This window comes from Physeter macrocephalus, chromosome 8, assembly GCF_002837175.3.
Source record: "Physeter macrocephalus isolate SW-GA chromosome 8, ASM283717v5, whole genome shotgun sequence".
NCBI lineage: Eukaryota > Metazoa > Chordata > Mammalia > Artiodactyla > Physeteridae > Physeter > Physeter macrocephalus.
Window position 1 is genome coordinate 81,060,685 of NC_041221.1, and position 23,226 is coordinate 81,083,910.

General features: G+C 42.8%; 1 protein-coding gene across 3 annotated transcripts in view; it reads right to left on the minus strand.

Annotated features, from left to right (window-relative positions):
* SERINC5 (serine incorporator 5) overlaps nt 1–23,226 on the minus strand; it is an 86,699-nt gene that overhangs the window by 54,163 nt on the left and 9,310 nt on the right. The window contains exons 1-2 of one of the 3 annotated variants that reach the window (XM_055086640.1): nt 4,133–4,148; nt 3,683–4,004 (exon numbers count right to left, since the gene is read on the minus strand). The exons of 1 other annotated variant lie outside the window; for it this stretch is intronic. The gene's annotated coding sequence lies outside the window, so the exon portion shown is untranslated. Of the gene's footprint in view, nt 1–3,682; nt 4,005–4,132; nt 4,149–23,226 lie in introns of those variants that run through there. One more of the 3 variants, XM_055086639.1, reaches the window with a different exon arrangement.

The following is a 23,226-nucleotide window of genomic DNA, read 5'->3' on the forward strand; positions in this document are numbered from 1 at the left end:
CTCTGTGCAGCTCTGGGTCTTGGTTTTCCTCACTTGCACATTGAAGGAGCCTAGGCAGATGACAGATGATAGGTAAACAGGTTTCATCTGATGCTCAACTCATTGGCAGTGGCGGTCTTGAGGTAGGTTCTAAGGCTGAATGTCTCAATCCACAGGGAAAATGCAAGGACCAATGAGCACCCGGTGCATGGTGGCACCCATGCTACAGTCTGGTCATTCCTGTAAGAGGTGATCTGATTGATCCCTACCATCCACAAGTTCTTAGATGTTGAAAAATGACCTGCAAGAGGCAAGCACACTGGGTTAAACCCAAAACACGAAGAAAGAGAGAAAAATCGATAAGAAAGAGAAGAATTAAAAAGTGGAGCAGTCAAAAGCTCTTCAAGCAGACATGGGTTCTATGAGCATCACTCCACTGCTTCCTGGGCTACATTCTGCGATGTTCAGCTCCCGCGGCAGTCAGATAACTCACATTCATCATAATGGCTCAGGCACCCCATTAACTCGGGTTCCCTTCGTTCCACTTAGGAAGGCAAACAAGTTGTGCAGGACACTTCTGTCGCAAGAATCACCCCAAACACGGATCACATTTTTTTCAGTTCCAATGCTTTAGTTTGGGGGAGTGTAAATCCCTCAGCAAAGTGGAAAACATTCATTCATTCAGACTTATTCCTCGAGAGCTCTGGACAGCCTAGTTGGCTTTCGCACGTCAAAACTAAGTTCAAACTGCAAAAGGAAAGATTGCTTCAAATCTGACCCGGACCTTCATTCAGTCCCTTTTCCTGACTTGGAAATGCAGGAGCCCTAGCAGAACTGAGGAAAGACCTAAGAGATTGTTTATTACCTACAATAATTACAATATTGTCCCTTAATAAATGGTGAGGAGGCGGGGCAGCAGTAAGGAAGTTCCTAAAAAACTGAACTTGCTGAAGCTGCTGGAAGCAGAACCCAGGTGGTTCCTGTGCGAGCTGGGGAGGGGGGGGTTAATACCAAGGAAACAGAAGAAAAACACACAAGACATAAAACCAGGTTCAGAATATTTTATTAAAGTGAACGGTGCTCTCTGTCTTTTAATTTCCATTTCCACATCTTTCAGTAACACACACTACTACTCATGCCATGTCACAGCCCACTTTCCTTCCCTCTCCTTTGAGGTTTTAGGATTATCTATGAATCACCAGCGGTCAGCAGAGAGGTAAGGAACAATTGATTCTACTTTTTTTTTTTTTTTGCGGTACGCGGGCCTCTCACTGCTGTGGCCTCTCCCGTTGCGGAGCACAGGCTCCGGACGCGCAGGCTCAGCGGCCATGGCTCACGGGCCCAGCCGCTCTGCGGCACGTGGGATCTTCCCGGACCGGGGCACGAACCCGCGTCCCCTGCATCGGCAGGTGGACTCTCAACCACTGTGCCACCAGGGAAGCCCGATTCTACTTTGATAGCAGTATTTATTTAAATTCTGGACTACATAACCAATATTTTGCAGCTCATTCTCCTCACGAGATGCTCAGAAACAGCTTCCCACTGAGCTTATACAGACCTTTTTCCTCACTACAGTCAGGAGGCAGACGGAGTGGTAAATAGCAACTCTCGCCACCGCGGTGCCATGTGCGGCCCTTTACCGGTAGCTATCCGAGAGAATGATGCCACTTGAAAGCTAGGAGAATAAGAACACGCAACTCCTCTGCTCAATAAAGGCGTACCTTACGGCACAAGAAATACAGGTGGCAGGTAGTCGCTAATTCACAAAAGGACTGTGTTTGAGAAACCTCAACACATATTATACATGTGTTAGTAAGTTGGTTTGTTCGGAGCTTACAGTGGATTTCTCCCACACAAAAGAATACAGGGGAACCTAGTAAAGCTTACTTAATCCATAATAATATTAGCTAACCATAGCTAACACTTATTAATCCCTTGCTCTTTGCAAGGTACTACAACTTATCATTAGCTGTTATATCAACCCCACCGGGCAGAGCTGGTGAGTGGTAGGGCCACAATTTGAATCTGTAGGCTCTTTGCCATTCTGCTCTACTCACTGCTGGTATATACAGAGCGTGCACTGGACAGACAACACTGGCCCGAAACCTTGGTTTCCTACAGAAGGGAAACTGGCTGTGTGGGAAGGAAGCAGCAAGTGAGGAAGCAGTTTTACTCTCCTGCCCTCAGGGGTACAGTAAGCATTCAACAGGTATCTGAAGAAGGCATCTCCCTCTGTGTGTCCCTCCTCTCTCCTGGCAACCTCTGGCTGCAGTGGATCTGGCTGCCCTCTATTAGCGCCCTGCCAGAGCGGCTCAACCACTCCCATTACCAAGCTCCCCCCGCCTCACCCCCAAGCCCTAGCCCACTTTAAAAGCCCTAGCCCTAATCCTATGGAAATAACCAAGCCATTCATTCACTCAACTAATGGTTAGTTATACTACATACCTACTTGTGCAATGTTAATTCCTGGGAATGCAGCAATAAAAAACAGACCTTGTTTCTACCCGTGATATGACCCTAGGGGGCATTCCCCCAAACCCTCTGCTTCAGCTCCTCTCTGAAGTACCTAGATAACAGTATCTAATGCACATTCCTGAGTTGCTTTGCAGATGTGAAAACCTCCACCAAATGAAAGACGTTAACTACCTGATGACCATGAGCACATAGCCCCCAGACCTACTGGTGCCTAAGGACTGGTAGTGTTAACCCCTGTGACACAGCCTGTTACCTCACCATCAGCCAATCAGAGAACTGTGCACAAGCTGATCACATACCCTGTGACCCCCTTCCCTCACCTGGCCTTAAAAATGCTTTGCAGAAACCCTTCAGGGAGTTCGGGGTTTTGGAGGGGGCACGAGCCACCCGTCTCCTTGCGTGGCCCTGCAACAAACCTTTCTCTGCTCCAAACTCTGATGTTTTGGTTTGTTTGTCCTCACTGTGTGTCGGGCACACGAACTTGCGTTAACGTAACGAGTTGTTTAGAAGAAAGGAACCTGGATGCTCCTTTCTGTACTGGAAGGAGTACTGATCACTGACATAATGGTGCATTCATATCATTGAATCCAATGCACCCATTGAAATGATTATACAGGAAAAGTTACCGCCATGGAAAGATGTCCACACTGCATTAACTGAAAATAGTTAATAACACAACAGTATAGAGCATGATAGCATTTGGGGTAAAGTTATAACAAGACATAGATCTGCAATAACAACACAAAAAACAATCTAAAAGGATATACAAGTATGTCAATGGTAGTTAACAGAATTGTAGGATTATGAGCAACTACGCTTTCAGTATTTTCTGAACTCTCTGTAACCAGCACATATCTTGTAATTAGAAAAACACTTCAAGTTTCTCTTTTGGAAGAAAACAAAACGACATTTCTCTTCTACCTTACAGGTAGTAAGCACTCAAGTATTTGCTAAACGAATCAGCCAGTGAGTAAATGAGATCTACTTCTGCTATGTGATTGGTAGAAAACAGCCAGAGTGAACTATCACTGTAACTGAGGCATAAAACTAGAAAATTCTACTGTGCTGTATTTTTAAGTATGGTTAAGATGGTGAATTTTGTTTTTACCTCAATTTAAAAATTCTTTAACCCTTATAATGTTTTTTAGAGTTTAATTGCTATAAATAAACCTCTACTTGGTAGAATTTGAAGCAAATGAAAATGAAATAGGAAAAATTAAATGGCTACCTAAGAGTGCAAGTTGAACGAGAAGCTGTGTATTTGCCTGGCCCAGAAATTGGCTCTTGTGTTTCCTACGTTTCAGGTTAAGTTTTTCTCTTTTGAGTTCAGAGAATCCCTTAAAGCTCCAAGGTTTTCACAATCTTTTCCATAACTGTCGCAACACGATTCTGGAGGATTGTCGGAAAGGAGTTTGGGACAGGAGGTTTCTCACACAGGTTTCAACATTCTAGAACGTGATGGTTTCAACAGCATTTCCATGAAAAGCACCGTCAAAGGTCAGTGTCCTTCCTTCATGAGCACTGAGTACCCACAGCCACTGGGACCGAATCTGAAACGGGCAAAGGACAGGTCATCAACACCCACCAAGCCAGCACTGGCTTTTGGGTTACAACGAATCTGGACACAACCGTTCCCCTTGTTTGGGAGTCTCTTTCTCACGAGGTTAGGGTTACTTACAGCACCAAAAGAATGCTGATCGAGTTCTCTGTTCTCAGACAGCAGTTGGATTCTTTGAGTCATTCCCTCACACCACCCTCCGCTTATGCATCTTCTAAAAAGTACCACACTCGATATACTTTAGTAAGTTGGTGGAGAGACTCTATAAGGTTAAAGGTTAAAAGGTAAACTAACTGTTTTCTGTTGAACTGCCAGAAAGCGGAAACACTCGTGGGAGACAGATCATTTAGAGCAAAGTTTGTCAAACTCTGCACCATTGGGAGCCCCGTAATTCTTTGTGGGGGGAGTTGCTGTCCTGTGCACTGTGGCATGTTTAGCAGCATCCTTGGCCTCTCCCCACTATATACCAGTAGCAACCCCCCTCTTCTCCCTCACAAGTGGAGAGGATCAGAAACGTCTCAGACAAATGCCTTCCCCCCCTTCTCGATGGAGCCAGGCTGTCTGGGTTCACACCCAAGCTCCAATGCAGCCTGGTTAAGCGGCCTCGGGCCAATTCTTTACCTCTCCAGGTTTCAATTATCTCATTGTTAAATGGGAAAAAAAATACCTACTTCACAGGGTTGTTGTAAGGGTTAAATGAGTCAGTTCAGGAAAAGCTCTCAGCACAGAGCCTAATACAGAGTACCCACCCACTTTCCCAAGAAAGCCACCTGTACTTATCATCTACATCATCAATAGTCGTGTCCCTCCTCCCCAGAGAGGCCCCCCTCCTCAGTCCATCAGGTAGATATGGAAAGAGGTAAAGATGGGAGGGGGATGGGATCAAATCATTACTACCTCACTTACAACAATGCTTTCATTTTTCTGCCCTAATGTGAATGATAAATGCATCTGTTGAAGGAAAATACTTTCAGAAATAAAACTTCTGAGATCTAAACCCAGGAAAGCATCCTAGCAACTTGGGGAAAAGTCATCATGTGTGTGGAAGCACTTCCCACGTGCCCTCTTTATTTCCACTGAGGAACAAGCAAGGCCATCAGAACATTCATTTGCACCCACTGAAGCCACAAATACCTGCAGCAGAACAGTTCTGAGAAAGTTGAGTTAAGCAAGTTCCAGAAAAAAAATGCTGTAGGAAAACAAAACCTTGAAATTCAAAATGGAAAAGTGTAGGATGATGGGAAGAAAAGTGCTCATTAGGTTTACACCATTTTTAAAAGTCAGTTTTAAGGCTTCTCATCAAAATGAGAGAGGGGGGGAAATCCTGCTTGTTCCACTTCTTAATAGCTTATCAACAAGCAGTTAATGAAACACAAAGGCCAAAATTGGCTTGATTGTGTCGTGGAGATTATGCCGCAATGAAGAAATCTGCCAAGCCCTTTCTAAGAGGTGCTTTACGCCAGCCCAGTCCCCAGATGCTGCCAAGCCTGGTGATGGAGGTCACACAGCCAACTAGATCCAAGTGTGCTCTGAGAAGGAGAACAGAAATGGGCTCATTTCACAGACAGTTCCAGCAGGCATGACCTCAGAGCTCAGGTGGGCCAGCAGTTTCAAGGGGTTAGCAGTGCACTCCTTTCCCTACCAAGTGAAATCCCATGTGCAACTCCAATGTATAAAACATACGGATGCACTAAAACACTACAAATGTTCTTATATATACATACAACACATATTTGTCAAATGCTTACTAGTGACCAGACACTGTTCTAGGAGCTAGTAGTACAGTCGCTGCCTTCACGAAGCTTACATTCTAGTCGATTTATATCAAACTCGGCATTCCCCCAAATTCCACCCAAACTGGGACATGTCGCAGAACCTAGGTTGAAAACCTCTGATCCAGTCCAGTCCCCTCATTTTCCTGATATGAAATCGGAGGCCCAGAAAGGTTAGGTTATTTGACTGAAGAACAAATCTAGTGATGGGCATCAGTGGACCAGCAAAAAACACACCATTTGAGACAATTCAGCAGTCTGGAGGCAGGACGAGCTAAAAACTCAGCCTGTGCGTCCCACACTTCTGCATCCATAGCGCAACAACTCACAGACAGGCAAACCCACTAAAACATGGCACCATAAGTAGTTTAAACAACGCTCTGTCGACTCAAGCAAGAAGGCAGTAAGTGTCTAAGTGTCTAGTACAGTTTGAAAGGTTTCCATCACAACACAGTTAAAGTGATGGCATTTTATGGCTCACGATGAGTCAGCCCTGGGGTGGCCACAAAACTGAGCTCTCTGGAAGCTACGGGCTATGGCTGCTAAGTGCCCAAGCTCCTGAGGCGCCTCCCTCCCTACTTCTGAGAAGCAGGCAAGTCCCTCCCCGCATCCCTCACACAACCGCAGGGTCAACTGCTGGTCACTCTCCCTCCCTGCTGCAGGAAGAGGCCACTGCTCAAGACACCTCCGACCCCTGACAAGTGACAAGCTTGCTATCTCTGAAGGTGAGACTAGCTGCAGTGGTTCTGTACAAGGACAGACTCACACGCGCCTCCTGCCCTAGATTTTCCAGCAGTCAGGATTTCATATAATCCTATTCTTTAGGATTCCCAAAATGCCTGATAGAAGGTGACGTTTTAAACCTGTTTTCACATAAATAAATAGAAAAACTGGAAAGAGAAATGTCAAAGGCCTCTGGTTTGGAAAACCCGTACCCGTATGGCACCAGCCCTCAGGGGCAGGGAAGGGAGGGAGAAAGGGCCGCAGTAGCTCCTGGTTCTCACGGGGACCCTCCTACAGGGTCGCCCTCACCCATCTCTCCACATGAAAGCCTGGTGGCCACATGAAAGGTCCTGGTCTCACAGCCTTTTCTCAGAGCTGGAGTAACAGCTGCACTGTTTTCCTACAGCTGAGAAAACACCTTCTCACAGTTGACACTGCCCTTCCTCAGTCCCTCAAAGATTCAGGAAGCCTTCTTCCCAGGCCCCCTCTCCTTCCATCCCTGAAGTTTACCTCCTCCTCATACTTGTAGCTTGAAGAGGAAGGAATGAATAGGTGTGTACCCTTCCCCCAGGCAAATATCCGCGTTAACTGCCTTTTTTGGTTGAAGAGCTGCCCAGGGGCCCAGTGGATCTTATCAGCAACCCGCCTGCCCTCTTCTGAACCTGGGCCTCATGACAAGGCCAGCTGGCACCAAACCCTAGGTGACAGGGTTTGGGAGGTTGCTTTTATTCATCGCACCGGCTGGCAGAGAACTCTCACACACGTGCAACTCCCCCCTGCGACCCCGCCCCCATCCTGAGAAGCTTCCTGTTAATGTTCTTAAAATACCTCTGCAAAAGGAACAGAGGCCACACACGAAGGAGCCCATGAATCATATTTTTTTTCTATCAAAATATCAACAGAAATGAAAATATTCTTATATAGCCCGCCCGCCCCAACCTTCACCTTCATATTTTTAATCCACCAGAGCACTGGCTGTGCCAGCAAGGAGGGCGGAGGGGCGTCTAAGGGAGGTTCTCCCAGGGGGCATTCTTTTCAATGAAAGAAGTCACGTCCCCAGTGCGAGTGGTGTTCCCTCTGCCACTTAAAACTACGAAGATAGAGCCCTTCTACTGGCCCACACTGTGGAAGAACAGTACCCCGGCATCAAAACCAAACGCCAGGCTGACGCACCTACTCAATGAACTGTTATTGGGCTGCAAGGTAAATAGGCCCAAGGCATAGGCGGTTCAGGAAATGGACCTGAATTACTGTGATTTGTTCAGTCACACCTGATGTTTCTCAAGACAGCTGGGTGGAGTGATTGGGGGTAGACAGAGTAGAGGGTTCCCAGCAGGAGTCTGGTCTGTCTCGCCCCTCCTTCCTTCCCCCCAGGGAAATGCAAGGGTCAAGGGGCCCAAGTGGGGCAAATGCCAGGCTGGGGCCAGGGCAGGACTGACGGAGGGTGCCTCTGAAGCAGGACCCTCCACGGAGAGAGAGGGAATCAGCCAGCACAAGGCCTGAGCGCCCACACAGGAAGCTGAGGGGATGGGGGCAGCAATGAAGTCGAAGTCTCAAAGAAACCTTCCTGGCACCTGACTTGGTGGTGGCAGGAGGCGGAGGCCCAGGAAGCCAAGAGCTGCTGGAGTGACAAGAGCGCATCTGGTGGGGATGTGGTGAGAGCACAGGACTATGGACAAGAGCTTGGATGAGGGGATGGACAGAGGAAGTGCAGGAAGGCCCCCAAACAGACGGGCCCAGAGTAGACTAAGGCACAGACTGCTTCACAGCAAGAGCGGAGAGCGCTCAGCAAATTCTGAGGTGCCCGAGCTCGAGGTGCCAAGTGTGGCTCCCAGGCCAGCAGTGTAGGCATCGCTGGGAGCCCATCAGGTCCCAGCCCCCAACTACCACTCAGAACTGGAACCTGTACTTATTCAATAATAAGCTCCCAGGTGATCTGTGGCTCCTTCAATGTTATACCCAAGCTCAGGGAACTAGGGTGAGGGCTTTCCTTCTGCAGCGGCAGGGCCTCCTCTTCCACGGGTCTGGAACAAGCCAATGGCAGGTGCGGGTGTGTGTTTAAGGAAGACATTTCACACCCCTCACAGAAAGCTCCCGAGCTCTCCACTCAGGAGGACTCTTCAGGGATGGCAAATAAGGAACGCACGTTTCCAGGGGGATCAAACACTGCTTCAATATGACAAGATAAGGGGACTGCGACAGACAAGTATGCGGTCCCTGAGAAAGATGTCGTTAAATAATTTAATATGGGAAAATGCTCATGGACACATCCCTGGGAAAAGACAGAGTAAACACACTAAAATATTAACCAGAGCTGTGATTTTTAAATCATCTTTGTGTTCTTTACCTTATCCTGATTTTTCCAGGTTTTCAACATTAGGATGAATTTCATAACAAGTTCTTTTAATTAAAAGAAAATTATGCAAAATTTTAATCAGTGAAGAATAAAAGAGTAGAAGTCTTCCGACCCGGAAAAAAGTACAAAACCCATTTAATTTGCTACCTTCCACATACGCTATGACTTGCTATCTAGCTGTCTATTTTATTTATAAAATTCATTCTAGGAATTCCCTGGCAGTCCAGTGGTTAGGCCTCCGCGCTTCCACTGCAGGGAGCACGGGTTCGATCCCTGGTTGGGGAACTAAAATCCCGCATGCCGCGCAATATGGCCAGAAAACAAAACAAAAAAAAAAAAAAGAAAAAGAAAAATTCATTCCCTTGGGGTACATTAAAAAAACAAGACAACCTTGGCAAAATCAAATATCAGAAGGGAAGAAATACCATAAGCAGCTCATGCAGCTCAATATCAAAAAAACAAACAACCCAATCCAAAAGTGGGCAGAAGACTTAAATAGACATTTCTCCAAAGAAGATATACAGATTGACAACAAACACATGAAAGGATGCTAAACATCACTAATTATTAGAGAAATGCAAATCAAAACTAAATGAGGGGGCTTCCCTGGTGGCGCAGTGGTTGAGAATCTGCCTGCCAATGCAGGGGACATGAGTTCGAGCCCCAGTCTGGGAAGATCCCACATGCCGCGGAGCAACTAGGCCTGTGAGCCACAACTGCTGAGCTGTGTCTGGAGCCTGTGCTCTGCAACAAGAGAGGCCGCAACAGTGAGAGGCCCGTGCACCACGATGAAGAGTGGCCCCTGCTTGCCACTCTTGGGGAGAGTCCTCGCACAGAAACGAAGACCCAACACAGCCAAAAATAAAATAAATAAATAAATAAATTTTTTTTAAAAGAGTCCTCTTTTAAAAAAAAACAAAAAAACTAAACGAGGTATCACCTCACACCAGTCAGAATGGCCATCATCAAAAAATCTACAAACAATAAATGCTGGAGAGGGTGTGGAGAAAAGGGAACTCTCCCGCACTGTTGGTGGGAATGTAAATTGATACAGCCACTATGGAGAACAGTATGGAGGTTCCTTAAAAAACTACAAATAGAGCTACCATACGACCCAGCAATATTCAAAAAGAGTCGTGTACCACAATGTTCATTGCAGCTCTATTTACAATAGCCAGGACATGGAAGCAAGCTAAGTGTCCGTCGACAGATGAATGGATAAAGATGAATGGATAAAGATGTGGCACATATATACAATGGAATATTACTCAGCCATGAAAAGAAACAAAATTGAATTATTTGTAGTGAGGTGGATGGACCTAGAGACTGTCATACAGAGTGAAGTCAGGAATAGACACAGATGCAGAGAATGGACTTGAGGACAGGGGGAAGGGGACAGGTAAGCCAGGACGAAGTGAGAGAGTGGCATGGACTTATATACGCTACCAAATGGAAAATAGCTAGTGGGAAGCAGCTGCATAGCACAGGGAGATCAGCTCGGTGCTTCGTGACCGCTTAGAGGGGTGGGATAGGGAAGGTGGGAGGGAGACGCAAGGAGGAGGAGATATGGAGATGTATGTATATGTATAGCTGATTCACTTTGTTATAAAGCAGAAACTAACACACCATTGTAAAGCAATTATACTCTAATAAAGGTGTTAAAAAAAATGAAATAAAACTAAAAAAAAAAAAAGAATCCAAAGAATTATATGCTGTTTTGCCATTTAAACACAGAAAATTAAAGCTGGGAATGTCTTCAAAAAAAAAAGACTGGGAGTGTCTTAAGCAACCCGGGAGATCCTTCTACCCAGTACTCATTATAAATAATAGTTACCTACCATTTCTTAAACACTTCCTCTGTATCAAGGCACTACACTAAGGTGCTTTCAAGACATTCTTTGATTTAATCTTTTTTTTTTTGCTGCAAGGCATGCGGGATCTTAGTTCCCCAACCAGGGATTGAACCCGTGCCCCCTGCAGTGGAAGCGCAGAGTCCTAACCACTGCACCACCAGGGAATTCCCTGATTTAATCTTCAGAAGAGCCCTATGAGCCCTATCACAGTCCCCATTTTACAGATAAGGAAACCTCAATCTGATTGCAAAGCCCACCAGGATTCCGAAAACTGTTGTTACATCACCACATCCCCAGGAGACCTGGAGTACACTGTTCTGAAGCCTCCTCCACCCACCCCCATACAGAAACATAAATTCAAGAAAGACCCAAAAGCACCTAAATGAACACAAGACCTGAGGCAGTCAGAAGGGCCCATTAGATATGCATCGTCCTCACTGGCCCTCACTCAGCACCATTCCAAAGGCTTGCTATAGTTTAATACAGCTAAGGCCTTCAGCATCAAGTATCATTCTGAAAGACATTTGGCAGTGTTTATTCTTTTTCTAAGTTGTGGTAGCAGTGTAGTAATAATAATTTTTTTAAGAATAGAAAATTGTATTGTGTATTCTCTAGATGCCAGGTAGGGCCCTAAATTCCTAACATAGATTCATTTCATCCTCACAATCCTGTGAGGCAGATAATGATTTACCAGTTTTTCACTGGTATTTTTGCCATCTTTTCACAAATGAGAAAGTATTACTTAACTTTTTGGCATGAAAATGTACCACTTTTAGAATCAGAGAAAAAATTTATAAGTTATGCTGACTTTGAAAGAGTGATATAAAGACAAAAGAAGAAGTAGAGGAAAGAAGGAGAAAAGAGAGAAAAAGGAAAAAAGAATGTCGATTCCATTTTTTTCACAAATGAGAAAACTGATGTGGACAGAAGTGAGGCAACTTTCCTAAGGTCCTGAGATGTGAACTCAGTCAGCCAGGTCCTAACACTCAAACCCAAACCTTTATGGTGCCATCTCTAGGATGGAGCAGCCATCAAGAGTTACTGGCATACACTCAGGATAAAATTATAGTCTACAGAGAGGGATGATGTTTAAAAGTTTCTAGCAACTATTTTGGACTCTAGCTTTAAAAACAGACACTAAGCATAAAATAGAGTGAAACTGAGTTTGGCACTTTGCAGCAAGCCTAAAATCTGAACTACAATCCAAATCTCCTTTTATCATTCGCCTTCTTTTTTCCACTATTACGTTAAGGAAAGAAATTCAGGTTGCCTGCATTCTCAATCATTATGATACTGCACAAAATGTCCATTTCTAAACTGTCCCATGATTCACATTTTTCACATTGCTAACATTAGAACACCTCCCACGCTTTCTAATAGAAATAAAAAGATCATTCTGAACTCTTCCAAACGACTTATACAACAAGATACATAAGCAAAAGACAGAAAACAAAAATTACATTTAGACTTAAAGTAAATTTCATGGTAAGTTCAGAAGACTCCCTTTCCCTCAAAATATCACATAGAAACTTTTCTTTTTTTAATTTAACTTCTTGGGATCATCTCTTCAGAGACTGCATAAAACAAAACAGTTTTTCAACCAACCTTTGAAGTTATCAAATAACTGAAAAGTGATCAATATAAACAAACAAGAATTTGAAGTCACCTACATTAAACATTCACAGTTTAAGACAACACTAGGGCTTCCCTGGTGGCGCAGTGGTTGAGAGTCCGCCTGCTGATTCAGGGGACACGGGTTCATGCCCCGGTCCGGGAAGATCCCACATGCCGTGGAGCGGCTGGGCCCGTGAGCCATGGCCGCTGAGCCTGCACATCCGGAGCCTGTGCTCCGCAACGGGAGAGGCCACAGCAGTGAGAGGCCAGCGTACCGGAGGGGAAAAAAAAAAAAAGACGACACTAAGCAAGAGTAAAAGTAAACAAACAACAGAAACTTGCTCCCTAATGTAGGTAGGAATCCCTTGGCCAGTGGAGCAACGCAAACAGACTTACTTGTTCCCCCATATCAAGGCGATAATGATGACATCTTTAAGGAGGACATGAGATCAGCCATGTAAAGTGCTCAGCCCACGTGCCTGGCACATAGTAAGTGTTCAACATTAGCTTGTATTAAATGCTCATCCCATCAACAGAAGGTTACTTATCAGCTCTGCACCTCAATCACCTCATCTACAAAATAGAGATAATAGTAGTTCCAACATCATAGGATTGTTAGGACAGAAAATGTAGTAAAGCACTTAGAACAACAATGTTAGTTACCAATATTATTCTTAGCGCCCTCAAAAAGGAAGCTGAGAGGCTTACAGGGCTGGGGTCTGAACCCAGTAGCTCCAAAGTAGCTAGCATCTCATTTCCTCAAACGCAAACCTGGAGCTGATGCTTAGGGAGATTTACCCGGCTGCCAGCTCTCTTCCCACCGCACAAGGAACCTGTGGAAGCTTGTTCTCAAAGGACAAGGAACCTACGGGCTCCCTTCTTCCTGGCAGCTCCACCTGCTCCAGCAATGTGCAGCTTCAGCATCCTCAGCCCCATCACCCAAACCTCACATCTAACCAAAAAGTTATTCCCCTTTGCATTTCTGTTGGCCGGCTTTTTCCAAAAGGATTTTGTTGGGGGGTGGAAGGAGGGTGTTTTGTAACTATGTAAACAAACAACAACAACAAAGGCAACTGCTCCCATTTCTGCAGCACTTACTCCCAAATGCGAGGATGGACTCTTACGTGTGGACAGTTTCTCCCAACCTGTGAGATACTTACTTTTGTTATTATCCCCAGTGCAGCAATGAGAAACTTGGGCTCAAGGAAATAAGTTGCCTAAGGTCACAGCTCATTAAGGGTGAGGACAGGGCCCAAACCCAGGTGTGATTTAAAGTCAGCATTCTGGGCTTCCCTGGTGGCGCAGTGGTTGAGAGTCCGCCTGCCGATGCAGGGGACACGGGTTCGTGCCCTGGTCCGGGAAGATCCCACATGCCGCGGAGCGGCTGGGCCCGTGAGCCGTGGCCGCTGAGCCTGCGCGTCCGGAGCCTGTGCTCCGCAACGGGAGAGACCACAGCAGGGAGAGGCCCGCGTACCGCAGAAAAAAAATAAAATAAAATAAAGTCAGCATTCTTAACTGCCTCACCAAACTAAATGTGGAAAAGAAAAAAGGAAAGAGGGATTAGCACCTTCAAAAAACAATAGCTGTTTTGGAAAATCCAATTAAAATTCATTTTCTAATGAAGTTATTGCTTAATAAATGAAAATATTACATAAAGAGCTGGCTAGTGCTGCATACAGCAAGGAAGCGTACTTTAGTCCTGACAACTCCATGACTCAGAAGCACAGTTTAACAGTGATATAGGGACGACTCCAGTTTCCACTGACACAGTATTTATACTTTGTGATTTGTATAAACAAAACCATCTCTCATGCCTCCAACATCTACCACAGCCCTGTGAAACCTACATTTAGAAATCTGAAAATATTTAATCTCATGACCACACGAAGAAATGAGCCAACCATCTAAGACTGACTGGTCACCAGTCCCCAAATTGCAACCTCCAGCCCACTGACCAACAGTCCCACTGTGTCTAAATCCCAGATGGATAATTCCTCCAATGTAGGATCAATTTTTAAAAATTAACAGAATTGAGAGCCCAGAAATAAACACTAACATTTATGGTCAATTAATTTCTGACAAGTGGGCCAAGTTAATGCACTGGAGAAAAAAAACAGTATTTTCAACAACAGTGCTAGAACTACTGATAGATACCCAAATGCAAAAGAATAAAGCTGGACCTATTTCTTATACCATACACAAAAATTAACTCAAAAAATGGACCAAAGACCTAAACGTATGAGCTAAAACTATGAAACTCTTAGAAGAAAACACAGGACTAAATCTTCACAACCTTGGGTTGGACAAAGCATTTTTTAGACACAAGATATAGCACAAGCCAGGAAAGAAAAAATAGATACACTGGACTACATCAAAATTTTAAAAATTTTATGTTGCAAATGATGCCGTCATGAAAGTGAAAAGATAACTCACAGAATGAGAAAACATTTGCAAATCACATATCTTACAGAGCTAGTATCTAGAATATAAAAAGAACTCTTAATATTCAATTTTGAAAAAACAACCCAACTTAGAAATGAGTGAAGGATCTGAACAGACATTTCTCCAAAGAAGATATGAATGGACAATAAGCACCTGAAAAGATGCTCAACATCATTAGTTATTAGGAAAATGCAAATCAAAACCTAAATGAGATAGCACTTCACAGACTAGGGTGGATATAATTTTAAAAAAAGAAAAACAGACAATAATAAGCATTGGTGAGGATATGGATAAATTAGAACCCACATACACTGCTGGTAGGAATATAAGATGCAGCAGCCTCTTTGGAAAATGATTTATTTAAAACAGCCATAAAGTGGAAACAACCTAAACAACCATCAACTGAAAAATAGATGAGTTAAATGTGGTACACTGCATAAAAAGGAATGAAGTACTGACACATACTACAACATGGATGAACCTTGAAAACGTGCTAGGTGAAAGAAGTCAGTCATAAAAGCCAAATATTGTACAATTCCATTCACATGCAATTTTCAGAATAGGCAAATCCATAGAGTCAGAAAGTAAATTAACAGTTGTCAGGGATCTGAGGAAGTTTGGGGAGAAACCGGGAACAACTGCTAAATAATGGTCACAGAGGTGATAAAAATGTCCTAATATTAGACTGTAGTGATGGTTGTAAAACTTTGTGAATATACTAAAAACCAGTGAATTTTTACACTTTAAATGGATGAGCTAGGGACCTCCCTGGTGGTCCAGTGGTTAAGACTCTATGCTCCCAATGAAGGGGGCCTGGGTTCGATCCCTTGTCAGGGACCTAGATCCCACATGCCGCAACTAAGAGTCAGCACCCCACAACTAAAAGATCCTGCACACCGCAACTAAGACCCAGCACAGCTAAATAAATAAATAAATAATTTTAAAAATAAATAAATGGATGAGCTATATATGGTAATGTGAACTATATCTCAAAACTAACTTTCAAAATTTTATAAAGAATTTCTTTAATTAAAAAAAACCTAATATTGTCATTTTTATAAGACAAATAAGGAAGTATCCAAAAAAAGAAAATAGAGGAAACGTAAAATAATAATTTTAAAAGGCTGGACATTTCTGCTCAACAGAGAAGTAAACGCTTGGGCAATGCTCCAACTCACTTTAAGGATAAAAATAAAACTATGAGGTTTTTTTTGAACACCTGTTAATTTAAACAGGAATAAAGTGTCCCCAAGGGCAAATTCCCAGCACTTTGGAGCTGAAATTGTTCCATGTGATTCTTAAATTATTGGTCAGCTATAAAATGCTTTGTAAAGTTTACATTAAGTATTTCATGGATCTTTCAACATTGAGTTTTCTTAAGAGACTGCACATTGGAAATGGCTGATTCTTAGTACTGGAGCTCCCATTCCTCTAACAATTTTCTTGTACCAAAAACAGCCCTTTCAATACTTCCTAGTAACCCACAGCCAGCAGCAGCACCCTGACAAAGACTGATTTGACAGCTTAACTATAATCTTGGCACCCACTTTTATGGGTGGCACACTTTTTTTTTTTTCTAGTTCTATTCACTTCAGTACACTTTAGTCAAGCAGAGTCTACATTTACATATGTAACTCGTGGGTAATGCAGATAATAATAAATTATACCACACATCCTTATCAATGGCACAACCAAACTGATAATCTCAGTTTCCTGTCTCTCTGGACTCAGGCTTCTTGTCACCAGAATTGGCTCTTAATTATTCAACTGTACTGCCTCTGGACTATCCACAAAAAAGCTTACAAAATGCATACCGGAAATATATCTAAATGAACTCCCTCACCATAAAGCATGCTTTTCCTTCTCCTATCAAACACATAACTTTATCTAACTAGCTTAGCTTAAGCACTCAATCTTAATATGACACTTCTGAGCAACATTTAAAGTAAACTACATCCAAAATACAACCTGCTGTCTGTACGTCAAGTTTTGAATGCATGTTATATAAGTCAAGGTGGTGCTGTGGTAGAATCATCTACCTTGCTTATCTGTGTCCTTTTTCATCTCCTTATGTACTACTGGAAGTAGGATTCAGTCCATCTTGCAGTTCTAAACTCCATGGAAAAATTATCAAGGCCAAACCACCAAGTGGTTCTTATCTGGACAGCACCATCCTCCCTCTGTGGCCTTGTGGGTTGTTGCTTATGAAGGTGGAGACTGTTTTCACAAAGACTGGTGAGTGCTACCGATATCTAACTGGCTTAGCTTAGGCACTAAATCTTAATGTTATCAAGCATACTAAATACCAGCTCAGGACTCCCTCAAGAGAAAGAACTGCTTCACCCAAAATTCCAACAGCACTGCCCCGGGGACCCACTAGTTAAAGATCATTCCTCCCAAATGCCACAACTCACTTAATTAGTTATAGCTTTTTCTTTAACTCTTCTAATAAAAGCCTTATAGAATAGATACTTTTTTATGATCAGGAGCTCCCTCCCTACATTCTCTTAGTACCTCAAGCATTTTTATTACTCTCACATCTTAGAAAGATCAGGAAGGGGGAATGGAAGGACAGTGCTGAGTGGAGGGGAAGAGGGGCATCTCTCTAAAATCTGGGAATTCGGTCAGGTCAGACTCACAATGAAGGGGAAATAGGATAAGCATCAGCCTCTTCCAGCACTCTGTGCCCTGCTTTCTTTCTGCCATGTCACAGCAGGAAAATGAAGTCAGAGACTCAGCTCTGCTGCACCTCTAGCTTCCAAGAAAATACAATCCCATGACAACCCTCATCCCTCTCCTCCCCCCATCATAAGGAAATAATTTACTGCTTCATGCTTTTCAAAGCCTGCAGCCAGAAGCCACTGCTGGGTATAACAATTTGCATAGAGCGCCTCATTGGTTAACCAGCTCAATCTAAATGGCCTAACACCCCTTACTCAGCAACCTGCAACTTTCACAAACTACATTGCTCGGTAAGAAATAAAAAAGCACATTCTTAAAAACTGCTTTCCGTTAAAGCCCATGATCCGCAGATGAAGCAGAACTTCCTGGAAAAAAAAAAAATTCAAACAACTGCTTGGGAGTTTAAGAGAAGAGAGAGGACAAAAGGTTTAAACTGATTTGGCTGCAGCAAAATACAGTGGAAAAAAACCAATGTGAGATTTCAACCATAAGATTATGTTTAAAATCTGCAGCCATGAGCTCTCTGTTGAACTGCAGATGTCTTCAGAAAAAGCCCAACACTCACCCATTCTCTCTCTTGTCATTTACCAAATGTCCACTGTGTACAGGCCACGGGGGCACACCAAAGGCCAGGGTAGCAGGCCAGGGTGGCAGTCCCTGCTGCACGCTGATTAGCTGTGTGAACCTGGAAGAGGGCCTGAGCTCTGCGGGCCTGTCTCTTCTTCAATAACATGAGAGGGTAGACATGCCACTCCCTTAAGGATTCATCTAGCTCCAGAAGATGACGGTGTAACTCACCAGATTCTCAGGTACCTTACAGTACCTGAGAATCTGGTTAGTTACATAAGGTACCTGAGAATGGTAACCCACCAAAGGAGTGACAGGCATCACTCACATCAAAAATCTCATGGTCAGCAGTGAGACTTTCTCTGGCTTGCTGCCAACCAAAAACTTCCCATGATGGTTCTAATTTCAAACTGCCTGACCATTATCCATAAAAACCATTTGGGAGTGCTAGAAGTTCCAATAATTTGGCTTCTGACTGAAACTTCTCATACACAGAGGTACAATTCCCCTCTGTCAGCATGTCCCAATTTTCAGTTTAAGGTTTGGGTAGACAGTGAGGATTTTCATAACCAGGAGAGCTGCGTCAACCCAGCTGTGGTCCTCTATTCCCCAGGAGCCAGAGCCCATTCCCACCTTCAATGCTGCCTCTTCTACTCTACAAAACCACTGCAACTCTCTCCAAGTTCTGGGCCAGCAAGTCATTTCAGCCTGGGGAGGCTGGCAGGAAGAGGAATTCAACCAGAGCTCCCTAAAATGAAGTAGAGCTGTCTCCAAAGACAGGACGAGCTCCTCTCTCTGAAGTTGTTCACTTACTATAGCACAAGAAATCTGAGCACAATTGGGTAAGAGGAGCAGAAGACCCTTCCAGCCACTTCCAGTACCAACTTACTGGGAGTTGGTCCAAAGAGAAGCAGCGGGCCCAGCTCCTCCCTCACGCAGCTAACAGGAATACGAATTGGTCGGCCTTTCTGAAGGAGGTTTGCCACGTCCTGGGCTTCTGACCTATGCATTTCATAGTTGGTTCTGCTATACTTGCTCTGAAAATACAAATTTTTTCCAACAGGATTGATATGGAAGGAGTTTAGAGCATCTCACCCCCAGGATATGCCACTTTGGCATATTGATTATTTTGAGTTAAGGCACCTGAGAAACCTGAGAAACAGCAGGTGGAAGAAGGGCACTCTGACCTTCATGTTTCTTCCTGAAAGCAGGAGATGACATTCCCACATGAGAGATGCCCTCCCTGTGCCAGAAGGAAGACATTCTTAACAAGGACAAGAAGCTGAGATGGAGAGAATTCTATACAAAGAGACCTTACTAAAATAATTTTTATCTTCCTTTCACCTCCCCACATAATTTAGTCATTTTTCCACAACTGCCTCTCTTTGTTCAATCTAATATAAAAGAAGGTTTCACTATTTCTTGGTTCTTCATTTCCTTATGAGGGCTCCCAGGTCACATAAAACTTGTGTTAAATAAATGTGTATGTTTTTCTCCTGTTAATCTTTGTCAGTTTAATTTTCAGATCCAGCCAGAGACACTAAAAGGGTCAGGAAAACTTTTTCCTCCCCTACCATGTTAGGGAACAATATGAGCAAAACAGGACGTGCAGTTTTGTCTGTGAGAAACATATACTGAAGGCAGAACACTGTGCCCAGCTGAACTGAACTACATAGAACATATGAAACACACACTCCTCCGATCCACCGGCCTTATGAGTCACTCGAAAGCACATCTGGTGTTATAACTTTCCATCCAATTTCAGATAACCCTCCATCCACCACTTCACAACAACTCACAAGCTGCAACTTTTCCAACACCTGCTCCCACAAGCAAATTTCAGGTCTTTTTCAAGGTCAAGTGCCAAATTTTCATAGTATTACATATCTCTTAACCATTTAACATTTGTAAAACTGTAATATCATTTTTACCAGGTTCCCTTTTGTGTGTGTGTGTGTGTGTGTCACTGACAAAACTTTCAATGCTGTGCTCCAACCCCATTTTCCCCACAAGGCCTGTGGTTTTTGCTGTTACATTTTGCATAGTGTGATTTTTAGGAATGCATATTCATGTTGTGTTATAGAAGGACTATTTCCAGAGCTCTAACCTAAAGAGGCATGGGACTAAAAAAAGATTACATAAGAGTTACTTAAGTTTTTTGGTTTTTTTAATATACTAAACATTTAATAAAGGGTAAATATTGAAATAAATGTCCATGTGATCAATTAAATGTGATACTGCCATCAAAATGTTCTCATTCTTACGATATGAGGAAATGTCCATAATGTTGTGGGAAAGTAGTTAGGATATAAAACAGTATATAAAGCATGATCTAATATTCATTCATTCGTTCATTCATTCATTCTGCATGGCTTGTGGGATTTTTAGTTCCCTGACCAAGGACTGAACCCAGGCCATCAGCAGTGAGAGTGTGGAGTCCTAACCACTGGACTGCCAGATAATTCCCAGTCTAATTTATTTTAATACTAGAATGAAATAAAACAAAATACTAACAAGAGTTTGTTCTCTCTAGGATTGTAAATGATATTCATTTTCTTCTTTATACTTTTCTGTATTTCCCAAATTTTCTATAACTATATATTATTTTTATAAAGCAGAAAGTACTGTTACTTGTCATTTGCTAAAAAGAGTCTAGTAAACTGACCCACTCTTAGCCTTTCTTCAAGATGCTATAATACATACTATAATCTTTACAAAATTTTAAGGAATAAAAAGGCAATAAAGAAGATAGAATACTGAAAAACATTTAATTAATGCCCATCCTACCCCTCCTCCCCAAAAAAGGAAGAAAGAACAAAGAACAGACGAGGAAATGGAAATGACCAACAATATATAGCCTGAAGTTCAAGCATGAATAATTACATTAAATGTAAATGATCTAAACATCCAATTAAAAGGCAGAGGCTGTCAGAAGGTATCAAAAAGCAAGTCCCAACTACATGTTGTTTATAAGAGCATTTTTAAATCTAAGACACAGAGGAGTTGAAAGTTAAAAGGGTAGTATGGCCATCAGACAAAGACTTGGAGACAAAGAGCACCACCAGAGATAAAAAGGATCATTTTATAAAAGGATCAATTCATTAAGGAGACATAACAATCCCAAATGTGTGTATACATAATAGAGCTTCAAAATATACTAAACAAAAACTGACATAACTAGCGACAGAAAGAGACAAAAACACAATCATATTTGAAAAATTTAACACCCTTCTCCCAGTAATTGACAGAATTAGACCCCTCTATCAGTAAAGATAGAGAAGATTTGCACAACTCTAGCAACCAACTTGAACGCTATACCCAACCTGCTGGTAGTATGGAAAAATGAGCAGGCAGTGAAGAGACTAGGAGAGGAAAACCAGTTTACATGATACGCATTTCCATCTTCCTGCCTTTAAGTCAACCCCCTCAACACTCTGGCCTTACTTGTAAGGCTGTCATTTGGTCAAGCCACAATGGGCAGTAACTACCCAATAACTGTAGAAAACATGTTCTTTTCAAGAGTACATGGAACATTCATCAAAATGTATCATTTTCTGAGCCATCAAAAAGAAATACATATATACAGAATATGTTCTCTTATCACAAGCGTAAACTAGAAATCAATAGCAAAAATACTCCTGGAAAATCCTCAAATACTTGGAAAATAACAACACACTTCTAAATAACCAACAGGTCAAAGAAGAAATCACAAGGGAAATTAGAAAATATTTTGAATTGAATGATAATGAAAACAAAGCATATCAAAATGTGTGGGATGTAAAATGATTTTAAATATTCCCTTGAGAGGAAAGAAAAGATTTAAAATAAGGGTTTACGTTTCTACCTTTAAAAAAATCCATAAAATAATTTTAAATAAATAATAATAGATTAAGCTCAAAGTAAATTTAAAAAGGGGAAAAAGAGCAGAAATCAATGAAATAGAGAATAACTAACAATAAAAATATTGTTTCTTTCACAAGATTAATCAGATTGATAAACTCCTAGAGTCATTAAAAAAAGAATAAAGAACACAAATTACTAATATCAGGAATGACTGAAGAGACGTATTAAGCACATTGTTTTTTAGAATATAAGTTATCTCGATACAGACCACTAACAGATTCCTACAAAAGACTTGCATCTAGAAAATCCACTATGTTAACCCCAATGGTGTTGAAAAATCAGGCAGGGGATGACATAATTGGGCCTATACTTTGGTAGAAGGATCAACCTGCTGGTAGTATGGAAAAAGGAGCAGGCAGCGAAGAGACTAGGAGGGGAAAACCAGTTTGCACGATAAAGTATTTCCATCTTCCTCCCTTTAAGTCAACCCCCTCAACACTCTGGCCTTACTTGTGAGGCTGTCATTTGGTCAAGCCACAATGGGCAGGAAGTACAGCACTCACTAGGGTTATTACACTAGTTCCTCCTAGCTTGTGCTCCACAGGGACAGTTCTCTCATTCAGCCTACATTCCCACCTTCTTCTATGGGTCTTCCAGTACTGAAGAATCTGGAAAACGTAACCACGTTTCTCAGACTCCTTTGCTGTTAGGGACCTGACAATTAGCAACACTCACAATATTTGGAAGGTGAAAACAAGGTGGGGGCCATCCTCCTGCTGCAGTGTCTGCTTCCCCAGCAAGGTCCTAGGACAATGGCCAGACTTAGGGCTCCCATGTTAAGCCGCCAGCTGTGTGGGTGTCAAGAGGCAGGGGACAGCAGCCTGGACTTTCAGACTTCTGGATTACTGCTGGAGTGGTGTGCCCTTAAATCCAAGAGTTCAAAGACGGCCCCCTGACTCTTGCTCCTCTAGCTCTTTAATTTCTTCAACAGTTAATTCCCTACATTAAATCGTTCTGCTTACAATACCCAGAGTGGTCTCAGTTTCCTGCAATGAACCCTGACACACCTGCATCACCAACTTACAGATAACACAGTCTTAATATTGTCTTGTTTATCCCTTTCAACAATCATATAAGGGAGGCAAGACACAAATTTCCCCCGTTTGATCAACAAAGAAACCAAGGCTCAGAAAACTTAAAAACTGGGAACGGTAGTGAGCTCCCCAACACTGGAGAGGCTCAAACACACCAGAGGTACACTTAGGAGGGGCATTTTTACAAGACTTCTAAGCTTCAGATGGGGAATTAAAAGGGATGCCTTTTAAAGCCTCTTCCAAAAGTTTCTCTGATTCCATGATCTGC